A 15806-nucleotide genomic window follows, 5' to 3' on the forward strand; every position below is an offset into this window, starting at 1 on the left:
CATGAATATTATATGAATGATTTTAACTGATGTATCGTATATGGAATAGAAGATAATAGGTTATATTCTAAATAAATCTTATGCAAAGTTGACTTTAAAATACTAGTGTAAAACTTTTGAATAATCTTGCATAATATTGTGAGTTTGACCGTTTAACGATAAATTTGAACCTAGTATATATATTGACGTATAACTAGGCTAATATTTTAATTTTTTATTTACCAACGGAAACCACAGTAACCCATAGACCACTTCCTAGCCCAGTGTCTCAAATTCCCTCTTGTAACGTGTTGAGAAATCGCTCTACTTTCAACTCGACCTCTCAGCAGATCGGAAATATTCAATTGTTTCATGTAAATTGTTTTTACTATAACTAACCGCCATATAACACCTGAGTTTCTGTTAACATTTTATATACGGACACTATTATAATGAAAGAAGTTAACTTTGATTGGTTGATTTCGCTTCAAAATGTTCAATGTTTGAATATAATCACATTCTGGTAAGTTACTTGATTTAATATAAAATGAGTTACATTTAAAAACTATGCCAGTATCTTATTTCTATAAAATACTAATCCTATGTTTGTTCTATACAAAATGCGCCTCACGTAGGCCCATACGGGAGAGTTTGCGAAATGAGGGTTGAAAATCTACTTCATTCGATTTCTTGCTAAGTTTCCTTCAACGCGAACGTATATATAGATTGGTTACTGCACCAATAGCGTCTTGTCGCTTAAACTCGGGACATATGTATCAATGGGCGATCAAAAGAAGGGCATGTGTAAGCAACTGTTCCCTTTTGTTTGGTCAAGTGGGTTATTGGTCACACTTCAAGACAACAGACTCTACCTTAGGCGCTTGGTTTGAATAAACATAAATGGAAAAACAAACGAGATAGTATAACTCGTGGTCCGAGAAAGTAACTCGGGGACCCGAGATAGTAACTCGGGGTCAGAGATTGTAACTCGTGGCTAACTCGGGGTCCGAGATAGTAACTCTTGTCCCCGACCGGGGTAAGTCAGGGACAAGAGTTACTATCTCGGACCCCGAGTTAGCAGGGCACGAGTTACACTCTCTGACCCCGAGTTACTATCTCGGGTCCCCGAGTTACCAAGTCAGGGCCCCGAGTTACTATCTCAGACCCAAGCTACTATCTCGGGGTCCGTTACTATCTCGGACCCCGAGTTACGAATTCGGGGGCCCGAGTTACTAGCTTGAGGCCCCGAGTTACTAAATCGGGGCCCCGAGGTACTATTTCAGACCCATAGTTACTATCTCGGGCCCCGAGTTAATATCCAGGACCACGAGTTACTAAGCCAGGGCCCCGAGTTACTATCTCAGGGGTAGGTCAGGGACAAGAATTACTATCTCGGACCCCGAGTTACTAAGTCAGGGCCCCGAGTTACTATCTCGGGGCCCCAAGTTACTATCTCAAACTCCAAGCTACTATCTCTGGGTCCGTTACTATCTCAGACCCCGAGTTACTATCTCGGGGCCAAAAGTAACTATCTCAGACCCCAAGCTACTATTTCTGGGTCCGTTACTATCCCGGACCCCGAGTTACGAAGTCGGGGCCCCAAGTTAATATCTCGAGATTATAAATGTGTTTTCCAAAAATTAGAATGAATTAAACATGTTAAACTTAAAATTAGCAAGTCTTTGTACAAGTCTTTGGGTTTGCTTGACACAGCATTCGAAAAACGACCTAAACCCCCGTGTTTTTGGCCGTTATTTCCGAGAATTGGCCAAATATTGACTTTTAACTTTTAATGCTAGTTATTACTAACTAGAGGATTTGGAATTGGGCTGTTTCACTTGGCAAAACAGGATATAATTTTAAATCCCCCCAAAATAGTGCTGTATTTTTGCTGAACCATGAAATGGTATCAGCCTATAGGAGTGAATGTTACTTACTAGCTTACTTACTAGCTTACTAGCTTACTTACTAGCTTACTAACTGACTAACCATTTGGTCTGAAATGGACATATCTCTAAATGCCACGAAGGTATGACCCCATGAGTGGTGTGATATGAAAAAGAAAATCATAAAGAATATGATAAAAATATTTCCAAACGTCGGAGGTCATCCAGGGGTCACAGGGGTCAAAAAAGGTCATTTTAACTGAAAATGCTCCGATTGAGCTTAAATTGAAATGCAATGATCCTTGTGACATTCTAAACATATTTCAAACATTTAAAATTTATTTAAGGTCATTAAGGGGTCATAAAGGGGTCAAAGGTCATGGTTCTCAAAATGCTCCAATTGAGCTGAAATTTAAATGCAATGATCCTTATGACATTCTAAACATTTAAAAAATATTTTAAGATTCATTTAAGGTCATTAAGGGGTCATAAAGGGGTCAAAGGTCAAGTTTTCCCAAATGCTCCGATTGAGCTGAAATTTAAACGCAATGATCCTTATGACATTCTAAACAGGTTGAAAATATTTTAAAATTCATTAAGGGGCAATAAAGGGGTCAAAGGTCAAGTTTTCAAAATGCTTCAATTGACCTGAAATTTAAATGCAATGATCCTTATGACATTCTTAACATTTAAAAAATATTTAAAGATTCATTTAAGGTCATTAAGGGGGTCATACAGAGGTCAAAAGTCAAGTTTTCAAAATGCCAGCTTCTCACGATCAAGGTAGGCCTATATTAAAACGGCAATTAATGAAACAGTCTTATTAAAATTAATACTATCCTGCACAGTATTGCTGCTTGATCAGATCGTCACAGTCATCCGCCTAACTTACCTCGTGCCCTTGCAAAGGGCACAGTTGCTCTAGTTTATTTTATATTCTTTACTTTTCCTCTTTCATTAACACCACTCGGGTGGTTATACCTTCGTAGCATTTCGAGATTATGTCCATTACAGACTCCAGGTGACAGTGGTATAGGCCTACCACAATATACTGCCGAAGCCACATGGTTCAGCTATGGTGCGGTTATCGCTCTAGTTGTATTATAATGGGGAGTAGAATTTTGAATGTGGAGCATTCAAATGGTAAACTATGCGCGGTTATTCACGCCTGATATCACTTGCTTGAACTCAGATAACCTTTCTATTACAATATTCACATAGCATCAACATGAACATAATAAAAAAAATAGAAAGTAAAATTAAACCTGCACTATCAGACAAAACAAGATTTGTGTAACATGAACTCGTGCATGAACTATGAAAGAATTATTTGAGCCTGGAAGTAGGCCATATCAGGGGTTGACACAGAGGTTTCCTATCATCAGGTTATGTCAAAATATTCAGCATGTCGTGATGGTCTTATGCAATTTGCATTACATAATGTATTATCGTGCAATTTTAATGTAACATCGTGCAGTTAAAATCTATTGCCAAATTGTGGTGCAATTATAGCATTAGATAGAGAGGAGGGTGTATTATTAGACATGTAGTAGGCCTATCGTTTCCGCTAAAAGAATTTTTTTTAAATCACAAGAGCAAAACAATTACAAGTTGGAGCCATTTCGTGGACCCGTTATTCACTCTCTAAATGTAAAAGAGTGAAAATCTCACTCCGAATGGTAGTGAGCTTTGGCAAAAGTTTCATTGATCGTCATTTCATAGCGAGTGTGTAGAAGAATTCAAATATCACAGATATACTTTTGTGTGTCCTGAAATGTTGTATGAGGGCTGAAACAACAACACTTTTGTCAAACGTACATAACTCATTTACAACAATAAATTAATCAAGTTTTCAAAGTATATGATTTGTAGAATGAACTTTTGCAAAACATTAAAGTGATATTTTTCAATAATAATATATTGATTTAGACAATGAAAATCGATTTTTTTTTGCTGCTTCGACCAACAAAAGATCGCATCGCCTTATAAACTCCTTGAAAGAGTTAAAATGCACTCTTTTAGAGTGGTTTTCGCTCTTTTTTGAATGGTTTTAAAGTTAAAAGACACATTTCACTCTTTTTGAGTGGTCTTTATAAGTGGATCACTCTTTTGGGAAGTGAGTTTTTTACTCTTTTACATTTAGAGAGATTACTGTAAAGATGGACGGGCGTTGCTTGTAAAAAGGGAGTTCGAGCTTCGCGCCGACGAAATTGGGAGTGATTATAAAAGGAGCTTCGGGGGCGTTGCGGCATTGCAACTTGTAAAAAGGGACAGCTCCATGTCGTGTGATAAATGAAATAAATGAAAAGAAAATTAAGATATAGAAAGAAACAATAGTGTATGGAGAAAGATGGAAAGAAAGAATGAATGAGGAAGTAAAAATATGAACAGAGCGTTGTGGAGTTGCTTGTAAAAAGGAAGATCTCAGTTTATATAGAAGAGATACAGATTAAAAGGTAGGAGAGAGATGGAAAGAAAGAACGGATGAGGAAAGAAAAAAGATGGGTTAGGCGTTGCGGTGTTGCTTGTAAAAAGGGAGAGCTTCACGCCGTCGAAGTTGGGAGGCTTATAAAAAGGTGTAGCTTCGGACACGTAAAATGTGGTAGGGTATTCGAAAGTCTAGCCCCAATTCTAAAGCTTTCTCAATCATAAGTCGTTGAAAGGTAAATTAATTCACTCCTCTTACAACTATACTTACAACAACATAGTAGAATATTAGAAATTTGAGTTATTAGAATAATTGATTATAGATCAACTTTTACAAATATAAACGAAATTCATCAACGTTGATCACAGCGCAAGCGCGACTATAAAGATTTCAAAAACAATGTTTACAATTCTCGTTCGATATTTTAGAATAAGCACAAGTCCAATTCGCTGAAGTTCATGGCACTGTCGATATAAAGTTATCTCAAAAATCCGCAAACATCCAAAAATCATATACAGTAGTTGTGCTATAACTTAGTTACTCCCTGTGCTATCTACTGAAGATAGCAATATCATGCATTCCGCTATCGTCGCAGCATGCGGATATATAAAGCGCATGCGCGCTTAAAAATGCCGATTTTGTTGATTTGTCTAGTATTGTTAACTTCAAACATTTGCCATTTTCACATAGGCTAATTGTATCTATAGTAATTTGTATCTATTGAACATTAGGGAATTTAAATCTACACATGATGCACACAATTGTCAAACAATTCAAGACTCAACTTTGGGGGAAAATATTCAAATTGACAGAGCGTTGCGAGGATCATTTTCTTAATACAAGGTTATCTTAATGTCTATATGCACTCCAGGTAAAACAAAACAATGTTTAAAAGACTCCTTACCGAAACAAACTGAGTAGCCGTTATTACGTCGGCTAATGTACAACCATTGTTCATAATAAGTTATGTCAACTGGCGTGAAAGATTATGAGGTTAATCATTCATTGTCGGTATAAGTATCGTGAGATAAGAAAAGATAGAAAGACACCTCGATGGTCTGATCAATCTTCTCTAAATATCTAAAATATATACTGCTTGTTTCTGTTTATGGATGCTTATTAAAATGCATCATGTCTATAGTCTGTCTATGTTTTTGTTTTGCTATTCGTTTCTTCTTAATTCTTTCTTTCTTTCTTCCTTTCTTTCTTTCTTTCTTTCTTTCTTTCTTTCTTTCTTCCTATCTTTCTTTCTTTCTTTCTTTCTTTCTTTCTTTCTTTCTTTCTTACTTCCTTTCTTTCTTTCTTTCTCTCTTTTTGCTTTTTGTTGTTTTGTTCACGAATATATGTCTTTGTAAAGTGCATTATACCAAATGGTAACATTACGGACATTATATCCTATTTTTAATAATATATCCCAAAACACACAAAATATAATCAAAAAACCATTTGCAAAAGGTTGCTATAGAGAAATCTCTTAAATGTCGGGCTATAAACTAAAGGTATAACGTTAAAAACATTATTAAACAATAATCATTTTGTTGTAGTGTTGTTTTTTAACGTTTTCATGACCTTTATGCATTATATAACCCGACATTTTAAAATGTCGGGTTATATAATGCATAGAGGTTATCAAACCGATTGATCAATAACAAAACAAACAAAACAACAAGAAAAAAAAAAAAAAAAAAAAATAAAATAAAAAAAAATAAAATAAAATAAAATAAAATAAAATAAAATAAAATAACATAACATAAATAAAACCATTTTGTGTTTCCTGGGATTGGCATTAAAAATATGTATTATATTTTGTTGGTTTGTGCGGAAGTATCATTTGAAATTTTGCACTGAAATCTCTCCACGGCAAGGCCTACTGCAGTAGACGTTGTCATGGTTGTCATGGTTGTGACTGTATATTATAAAGGCATAATCCTTGAGTGTTTCAATGGTGGAATCTTCTTATCTTGTCTTATACTGAGGCCTTATATAGATAGATAAAGTGATGTGTTAGGAGACACGGGAATGTCAAGTATGATAAGAAGCCTGCACCGTTATGTTTTACTTATAATTATACGAGTAAACACTTTTGATTGGGAGATATAATAGCACCAACCCCTTTCCTTTGCATCCCAATGACTGAAGCAAACCAACCGTTTTAATTATATACATGTATAATAAGGCTCCTAAGATATTCTAGGAAGATATTAATTATAAGATGGTCTTGGCTCCTGGAGAAAGGGGACACAACATTCAGCCAAGCCCCGGAGATAATATAGAACACAGCAGTTAGACCTATTTCACCCGTCGCACCCCCATCAAAATATTTTTCGCATAGGCCAATAAGGCCATAGTATAAAAGGCACCTAACTAAATATTGATACTAATAAGGGCAATTACAACAGAGCGTTGAGCGCTGCTGATCCCGAAATCGACAATTTAAAAACCGCGGGATCTATCATGCAAGTAAAGTGTTTTTTCCAACCCCGGGTTTCCAACCCAGTTACCCGCTCGGCATATAGTAAAATTATCGCATCAATACATGTCATATCATGTCATTATACTGATTATAAATCGAAGAAGTGTAACAATTTAATTGCAAGTCCAACAATCTATCCCCGATAAAACAATTAAATGATAAAAGATTGGATAGAGCACTTACAGTTCGAGACATCCAACTGATAAACTGTAAAAAATCACCGATAAGTTCATTTATATCTTGTGTATTTTGAATTGTTTATCACTCGATGGCCAAGTGCAATAGCGGTATCATACCGGGGAAGATAAGGCATGTAAACCCGTCATATTCACGGCTAAGGTGTCGAGCAACTTACCTCCATTAGTCAGGGCCATTAGTGCCTTTCTGCTTCCCGATATATAAAGGAAGAAGACTTCGTGGACAGACATTTTATGCCATACATTCCATTCAATACGAAATTACATTTTAACATTACACTAATACCGAGAAAACCAGGTTGTGACAAGAGCAAATTATATCATTTCAGGATAACACAGTCAAGAAAATTGATGGAATGCGTTTATTGAACAAACAATCATTTTTTTGTTGTACATTTTAGCGTATTTAGTATTTTGAGCCTATAAGGTTCTTGCACATAAGCTTAGCCCTTTAGGCTCAACATTATTTGTTATTAATTTATTAACTTATTTATTTATTAAGATATTTATTTATTTATTTATTTATTTATTTATTTATTTATTTATTTATTTATTTATTTATTTATTTATTTATTTATTTATTTATTTATTTATTTATTTATTTATTTATTTATTATTGTTAGATTACGGATTTAAGGTAACATAGGCCTATACCTCAAATCCATTTGAAAAACATACAAATTTACTGTCAAATCAGAGCAGAGTAGGTTAGATTTGAAAATAACAAATGTCAGGAAAATTATAAGTTATTTGAATTCATAGGATTTATTGATTTCATGTTGCTTTAAACAAAACAAGAAAACTCTTTTGAAAACTTACATCATTCATTACAAAAATCAGCATTTCCCGAATAAAAAAACTCGCTTGTTGTTTTGTTTCTGTTTGTTTGTTCGTTTGTTTGTTTGTTTGTTTGTTTGTAAGGGGACTGGCATTCACGGCAACTATTCCCAACGACAGACAGGTCGTGAGTCTCTGTCATCTGCAGTCATTCCCATCAACATTTGCATAGCCTATACAGGCTGCATGATCTCGCCCAATTCCAGTAGTTCAATGTTTAATTGCGAAACTTGCCATTTCGACTTGTAAAATTGTAAGTTTCGTTTGAGAAAAGTTTTTCCTTAAATAATCTTATGGTCGTGTTATAATAGGTCATACATGTCAAAACTGGCAAATGTTTATGGTTCCGATTTCATCGAATCTGTTCTCAAATTACTCCCCTTATTTAACATAAGAAATCTCAAATACTTAATTCACAATTTTCATGATTTTGGTGCAATTTGTATTGTCATGTTCCCATTCAAAGTTAATGCAGCCAAAGTCCAATAGAACATGCATAACATTTGACCCAAGATTTCATCCGATTCTGAGGTTGTACATTTGACCTCTGTGCATGAGATACTAGTACTTTAAATTTAACCTAATTTACTCTATAACGTGCAATATGACAATTGATTTTTTCCATTCTGATTCTAATTTGAGGTATATATAATACAACACGATAGAAAATTTTTAAATTTTGTGATCTTGTGACCCGTTTGCCTTTGTAAGAAGCAAAGGGGCATATAGTTTTATCATTTGAGGTGTAAGGATGCCATACACGACAAAATGCTACTAAAAACTCGAATATCACTACACAGCGCCATTGACTTAATATGACAATGTTCGTGTACACACTAAAAACTACGGGGTTATATTTTCCGTGGTCATTTTGAATTGACCACGTTTGGGGTTGTTTTGACCCTTCAAGGGGGTTGTACTGTTTTAATTTGACCACATTCACGAGGTCATTTTAGCCACGACGAACGTGGTCAAAAACTTAGTGGTCATTTTGCCGATACCGTCGCGCATTGATATCAGTTTCAATCTTCCGCTTTGAAAATCTCAATTCATAAATGAGTTTAAACATGAGCTGCAATTAATGTTTGTTGATTAATAAATAAAACTAATTTTTTGACCGAAGTTACCCAATTTGTCAACTTTATAATGACTTGCATTTCGGACTATTTGCACACACGGTGTGCATCGGCTTCCCATGTGGTCACATCAGCGCCATATTTGTTCTGATTGTGCAGCTCAGCGGATTGTCGTGTGTGCTTGTCTGCATGATGGAATATGAAAAGTTAGTTGAAAAGTGAGACTGCAAGGATGCATAGACCCTTGTCTATGCACGCAGATTCATTCAATTTCATGCTGTCGTGGCCGGTGTCTTGGCTGCAGTTGTTATAAGCTTATATCATGTAAGCTTATAATACGTGAACTGTCATAGGCGATGACTGACTGCGTGTGAGTGTGATACACAGATGCATTTTGCTGTTTATGTAATGCTTTCTCTGTGCAGAAACACACTTATGTCCTGGTGGGACCAGCATGACCATAGGCCTACTAAAAAATCCAAACAACCCCTAAATGTGGTTATTGAGTAACCCTATAAAACAACCCTTTCAAATGGGTCATTTCATTTGACCCCGAAATGAGGTCATTAAGTAACCCAATAAGGCAACCCTTTTGAAGGGGTCATTTCATTTGACCCCGAAATGTGGTAATATTTTGACCCCAATGGGGTTACTATTTGACCCAAATACGTAGTCATTGCAATGACCCCGACCAATGGGGTCAAAATAACCCCGTTAGTGGTATGGTGTTTAGTTGATAACTATGCTGGGGTCAAAAATGACCCCGTTTGGGTCATTTTTTGACCCCGTAGTTTTAAGTGTGTATACCCCCGGGATTATTCCGCAAATTGAGCCATCATCAACATATAGTGCTCCTAGAGCACCAGTGCAGCACACAGTGCTCCTGGAGCACAAGGCCATAGGGTTAATGGTCCATTATGACTAACCCTACTTTTTCATGCACCCTCCCTCTCCTAATATACACTTATAGCTACACACCTCGGGATGATTTAATTTAACAATTTTCTAGAAGATAAATTTTATGATGTCAAAAATATTTGTGCTCCACCCTTGGTGCTCCAGGAACACTGTATGATGACGATAACTTAACTTGCGGAAAATTCCCTGTACACCTAACATGCCTAATGGGATTTTCCAGAATATAGATGCACAACCCTAGAGGAGTTCGGATATCCGGACTTTTTGTCCGGTCGTGAATCCAAGCTTTTAAAGTATCCAAAACCAAAAAAAATCCAGCAAAGAGGTAGTTCAAAACGTAAATTCCTCAATTTGAGAGGCTCATTGGGACATTTCCGTGATTTTTCATTAATTTAATTGCATTTCCAAGCTTTTCCCAGTAATTTTGGCTAATGGAATTCCAGTCGTTTTCAAAAAGCAAACTAGGAAATCCAGACATTTCAGTTTATTGAAAAGTCACTCCTCTATAGGGGTGTGCACTTATTTTCTTGAATAGCCCAATGGCCTCTTACACCGACAGGTGGCTAGGATCTCCTCCTCGATGGCTCGTCACAACATCACTACTATCACATACTCATTTGTCATTTTCACTTAAATATTTTGTTGTCTCAAAGTTTTGGAATACTTAATTAAGTCATTGATACTTTTATTTGTATATTATGCATGTCATCTGTCCCGGTTGTGGATGAATGCAATTCAAAAGTGACGTAGGCAGGGCTTTCCTGGGCCGGGTGGGCGACTCTCCCAACCGAAGCAACAAACTATTAAGGAAAGGAAGAAAAATGGAAGATAAAAGGGGGGAAACCGTGTAACATAGAACAAGTAAGGTCCGGGGAACAGGTATACAAGAGAAGAGACAAACCTTTATAATTATTAGAAATTTTAGAAATGTTTGTGTTCTACGCTCAGCAGCTTAGCTGCAGCTTTTTAGTGCGAGGGGGCAAAGCCAAATTTTCGTCCTCATTTGTAATTCCCCCCCATATTTAATCATTTTATGACACTTTACATTTTGCCGTCCTGACTTTTATCCCTGAAATTTCTGTGGTGAAAATTGACCCCCCCCCTGCCACTGTCTACGCTGAATTTACAAGATTACATGCAGCACATTATATTTTCCTTATTTATTACTTTTATCCCAGCTTTGTAAAGGGTTTATCCTTTGGTTCCCTGTTGGCCAGCTGGAACATATTTTCTATGTTTTCGCTATTTAACAGTCAACTTTCAAGCCCATTTTGCACATGCATGCATATACATTAGTTTGAAAAAAGCAAGGGAAAGAGTTGCCTGCAGAGGCGGCGCTATGTGGTGGTGGTGGGGGGTGCATAGGGGAATTCCCCCAGTCATAACCCTTTTCTTTTCCCAGTTTCCCCATGCAGTAAAAACCCAAAATTATGATAATTTCACCTTCTTGTGGCAATTTTGCGCAAAATTGGTTGATTTTCCCACCCCCACCCTGAAATTCACTCTGCCTCTCCCCTCCCTCAAAAACATCATGGCGTCGCCACTAGTTGCCTGGGACCTCTGGCGGTGGGGTGGTCCCCTACTTGATTATGGTTAGCCCCCCTTAAATCTCTACGGGTACATGAGATTCAGCTGCATTTATTCTGCATGATCATGATGAGCATGGCAAGGGTTCTGAGTAGTGTGAACCAATCAGAGTCAAGAAACAAAGAAAGTCAGCGACCACTGATAACGTCATCAACTTGTGTCACCTCTTTCACAAACCAAAAACACACGCATTTAATCTTCCAATGTGTATACACGTTGTTTCAACATCGAAAACAAACATGGTGAAGAGACTATAATCCAAATGATAGTTCGCAGGTCCCAATACGGTTGATACTACACAAACTAATGAACCTCGATGTATAAATTAGCAGACGCCGCACTAATACATTCAACTTCAAAATTTTGTCAATTGTTACTTTACGGGCCACCGTGCGAGAAGGTGTGGAAATATCTTCCATAAACGACTTTGTCTAAAAATTGATGAAACAAATCTGCTGCATTCTTCAAGTTTGTTGCATCTTCATCTGAGAACGCACAACCATCTGCACGGAAGTCAGCGGGCCGATTGGAATAATCTTGCCAGCGCACTACCAGTAGTGGTTTTATTGGCAATTTATCTCTCATTTCTACTGATATCTTGCGATAGAGAACGGTAAGCAAAACATAAGAGTTAGATATCCATATCATCAAGAGTCTACGGGCAATCACACCTACTGATTAGGCCAGGCTGGTATCAGCAATACACGCTTATGAATTCACGGCCTTGCTGCCGGTTGCTTTTTCTGAAGAGCTTTTCTAACTGATGATGTATAATCATGTATTTTGTTTTGACAATAGCATGATGCCGGGTATAGTTTATCATTGCGAAAAGAAACTTCTGCTTAGTTTATCTGTTGTTTATCTGAAAGTATGTGGATATACCAGTCGTGTTATTTTAGGTCAATTGATTGCACCACTGACTTGATTTAGGTCTTCAGTTTCACTAATTAGGCAGTTTGTATGACATTTTCATTTACAAAATATTGCGAAGTGCTGATGAAACTGACATAGGCATACCGCTGATTTGGTAGATGAATAGTATATCGTAGTTTCGGCGTCACCATGATCACTACATGTATCTTTACACCATCATAGAAACATTAATTGCTTATCTTTATGTTTGTTTTTCGTAAATAATATACTATAATAAAAATGTTTCAATGAATTATTGTTTTTCTGACGAAAAAATTGTAACTTAAGGGTATGTGAGATTTTGAAATCGAAATTTTGCAAACACGCCATGGAAAACGGACCATATTTCCCATAATTCATCCAAACAGTTGCAAGTTCATTGCAAGACATTATGGTTTTTCTAGTGGTTCAGTTGAAGAGAATTAGTAAAACAGCTTAGATAAACCAATACATCATATAAAAGTAACGGTCTATGGAGCAGCTGAAAAATTGAAGCCGTCAATACCGTATTCATTCTCTTTAAATGCCCGGTGTACATGTTGTATTCTAATAAGCTGAGCAACTTTGAAGGTGTTAATTGGTAAACATGAATTGTGAAGTTTCCCACTTGAATATAATCAATTTCTTTCTTTTAGTTCATCAATATTTCGTGTTAATATTACACAAAAAGATGAGAAGAAATATCGCCAAATTGACCAAAAACATGCCAAAAGCTTTGGATTGTCGATGTCATGATATTCTGGAAAAATACAGGCCGTATCAAAAAGATCAGTTTTGATGGTTATTGAAAACCCTACTACTTTTTGAAGTAGGTTTTTCAATAAACTATCATACCAATGCAACATTTGATCCTCTTGAAATGACCATAATATTGTTAAATGACTGTTTATGATTAATCATAATTAATTATGTTAATCAGCAAATTATGTGGATCCTATATGTTGCATTTCGATGTGGCAGTCAAATGTCCATTACTGGAAACTCATGAGCCATGCAATCATTTTGATATAGCTTGTCCCAGGAAAAGGCTATATCATGCATGTTGCAACGATTGAATTGGATTATGACACGAAAACAACAATTATTTTGTTTATAAATCATTAGGGAATCCTTTAATTAATATAAATAGTACGTGTATTAAATGGAAGAGCTTGGAATTAGGTTGGAAGTGGAGACGCGTTGATCCAGAAAAGATGAGAAAAGTTAATCATCTCTGACTGATCACACGAATATACATACGCCCATATATAGTTGTATATTCATTTCCTTTTGACATGGTTGTTGTGGTTCTGTGTATCGTACCACTCTATCAGGAAATGGTTGGGATATGTGTAAATTTGCTTTCTGTTAATTAATTGGCAACGTTTCATATTCTAAACAATGTTCAAAACCCTCAGTATTTGACATTTTCCGTGAGCCACTGTAGCTTTCGCAGTGTATGCTTATTTTGAAGTATTTGAAAGTTTACCGTGTCGACTTCTTTAAGGCATCACCGTTTGTGAACTGAGGCGAAATATCAACATCATCATTTACGGTGAAACTAGTGGACTTGTTTTGAAAAGTTATATATAGACACTACCCTAACTCGTTTTTATCGTTCACGAAAACTGTATGACAACCATTAAACCATTAGCCCTCCCAAAAGTTTATTGCAACAAATTACCACTTGATAGTCCTATGTGAGACCTATAAAACATCGAGACCAGACAACATCTAAGGGTTGAAGAAATCATCGACCTATTAATAGGTCCTCAAATGGTTTTAAAAAGCAGGGTTTTAACCATTTTATTAAAAAGACACCCTCTTTAAATTGGGGCCATAAATACTACGCTACTTGACTTCTGAACTGTGCATCGTTTACGCACTTTGGTCGTTCCCAGATACCGGTTATGTTTTATGATAGAAAAACGGTTTAATGTTGCCCGGTATTTACTCACGGCATTGCGATACTCGTATAGTTTTAAGTGTTTTAATAGTACATAGTGAAATAGTGAGTTTGAAGTAGTTTTATCTTTATTGGACATATCGCTAATTAGAATTATCGGTTTCAACGCTTCCTCCCCTTGAACATTATCGCATTGTAAAGATACATGGAATTGTCAATGTACTATTCTCGTGTTCGATGTTGTGATCCCGCGTAGTGATGTAACTCCTTCGAAGTGGTACCTTATCTCAGATCACTCCAAAAAGATTGTATATAATGGCCTATTATAGAAGTGAAAATATATAATCTATTATAGTGATAGAAAGACTCATCATTATCTCTCTTGTCTGATAAGAAAATAATTTAATAATAATAATGGCAATTAGTTTGATTAATATTGAAGATCTATGTTAAATCCAAGTAAACCCCATGCTCGCTTACATGCACACAGCAAGCCTTTTTCGTAAAATACATGCCTTTCACCAAACGCATTTCTTATAGCAGCCCTTTTGGCCAGGATGCTCAAAACTTCGTTAAAAAGACCAGAACAAAAGGTGATGGTCAAAGAACAGTACATTGGTCAAATGCTACACGCGGATGTCCTGCATCTCCACGACATCCTGAATGACCGACGAAATTACATAACGCAAGCTGAACTAACCTCCGGACAAATATCCCTAACGCCAATGAAATGACCAATGATCTGGTCATCTAGCTGGACTGACCGCAAGATCATCGGAGATTATCTCATGGTGACCAGTCTTTCCTTATTTCACGGCCAAATCAAAAACTGATTAGTTTTATTTTGATTCGATACTTTGAAACATTAAATAATAATGAAAACAATAAAGTAAAAGTACAACTATTTATTCCGTTTTAGTTTCAGTTTATTTCATCAATTCAATTAGTTACAAACATTAATAAAAACTATATATTACATAATACAAAATAGTGAGGATGAGCTGAGGAGCAGTGGATGCGGATGCCACTAAAACGTACAGCGTGACGTTGTGGTAGTCTGTGCACCTTATAGCGAGGGTTTGGAGCCAGAAAGCCTCAACTCACAATCACCTCCTTTTAAAAGACCAAAGCTATAATTAATAGGAACTAACTTTATGCTCTTTTTGTGAGAGTTGGTCATAGTGAGTTACGGCTTTTTGGTTCTGAACCCACGAATTATAATTGTGATAATTGAGAGATTGTGACTTGCCGTATAATATACCAGCAACAGTTCAAAAGATTATGCCAACTGATTTCTAAAAGGGTGAAGAACCAACCCCGGGGGTTACATATTGCTCCCTTGGCTAAATTACACAAATTGCGATACCTGTACATTGCTTCAGCCTCGTTTACAAACATTAACATCGATTTAATATAAAAACACAACCATTTGCATTATATCAGATCAGAGAAGATGAGAAGAAAGATATAGGTGTGACGTTTTTGAGACAATTGCGACAACTGTCTTTTCGGTTCTCTATGCTGCGATTTTTTGGTTCTCTGTTGCGATATTTCGCGCGATTTTCAGCTCAAATACCCAGTTATAGCTTTTGGGACCTTGCTTTTCTTACGCACGATGCGCAAAAATA

The 15806-nt window shown here is 36.4% G+C and overlaps 1 protein-coding gene across 2 annotated transcripts in view; it reads left to right on the forward strand.

The window, feature by feature from the left end:
- Nucleotides 1-11620: 11620 nt before the first annotated feature.
- Nucleotides 11621-15806, forward strand: part of LOC140151458 (GATA-binding factor 3-like) — a 28250-nt gene continuing 24064 nt past the window's right edge. For both annotated transcript variants that reach the window (XM_072173805.1, XM_072173806.1), the window contains exon 1: nt 11621-11994. The gene's annotated coding sequence lies outside the window, so the exon portion shown is untranslated. The remainder of the gene's footprint in view (nt 11995-15806) is intronic.

Source organism: Amphiura filiformis, chromosome 4, assembly GCF_039555335.1.
Source record: "Amphiura filiformis chromosome 4, Afil_fr2py, whole genome shotgun sequence".
NCBI classification, from domain to species: Eukaryota; Metazoa; Echinodermata; class Ophiuroidea; order Amphilepidida; family Amphiuridae; genus Amphiura; species Amphiura filiformis.